Source organism: Arachis hypogaea, chromosome 2, assembly GCF_003086295.3.
Source record: "Arachis hypogaea cultivar Tifrunner chromosome 2, arahy.Tifrunner.gnm2.J5K5, whole genome shotgun sequence".
Taxonomy (NCBI): Eukaryota; Viridiplantae; Streptophyta; class Magnoliopsida; order Fabales; family Fabaceae; genus Arachis; species Arachis hypogaea.
In genome coordinates, this window is record NC_092037.1 from 76,273,040 (window position 1) to 76,273,874 (window position 835).

Here is an 835-nt window from a genome sequence, read left to right on the forward strand (position 1 = left end):
ACAGAATTGCAAGTTCCATGGACTTCCATTGGAAGATCCTCATCAGTTTTTAGCTGAATTCTTGCAAATCTGTGACACTGTTAAGACTAATGGGGTTGACCCTGAGGTCTACAGACTTATGCTATTCCCTTTTGCTGTAAGAGACAGGGCTAGAACATGGTTGGACTCTCAACCTAAAGAAAGCCTAGACTCTTGGGAAAAGCTAGTCAATGCCTTCTTGGCAAAGTTCTTTCCACCTCAAAAATTGAGTAAGCTTAGAGTGGAAGTCCAAACCTTCAGACAGAAGGAAGGAGAATCCCTCTATGAAGCTTGGGAAAGATACAAACAATTGATCAGAAAGTGTCCCACTGATATGCTTTCTGAATGGAGCATCATAGGTATTTTCTATGATGGTCTCTCTGAACTGTCCAAGATGTCTTTGGATAGCTCTTCTGGAGGATCTCTTCATCTGAAGAAGATGCCTACTGAAGCTCAAGAACTGATTGAAATGGTTGCAATTAACCAATTTATGTACACTTCTGAAAGAAATCCTGTGAACAATAGGACTAGTCAGAAGAAAGGAGTTCTTGAGATTGATACTCTGAATGCCATATTGGCTCAGAACAAAATATTGACCCAACAAGTCAATATGATTTCTCAAAGTCTGTCTGGAATGCAAAATGCACCAAGCAGTACTAAGGAAGCTTCATCTGAGGAAGAAGCTTATGATCCTGAGAACCCTTCAATAGAAGAGGTGAATTACATGGGAGAACCCTATGGAAACACCTACAATCCTTCATGGAGGAATCATCCAAATCTTTCATGGAAGGATCAACAGAGACCTCAACAAGGTTTC

At 40.6% G+C, this 835-nt stretch overlaps 1 non-coding gene across 1 annotated transcript; it reads right to left on the bottom strand.

The window, feature by feature from the left end:
* Nucleotides 1-250: 250 nt before the first annotated feature.
* LOC112764807 (small nucleolar RNA R71) lies at nucleotides 251-358 on the bottom strand. Its single transcript, XR_003183353.1, has one exon. It is a non-coding gene; the product is annotated as a small nucleolar RNA R71 (small nucleolar RNA).
* Between the last annotated feature and the right edge of the window lie 477 nt (nucleotides 359-835).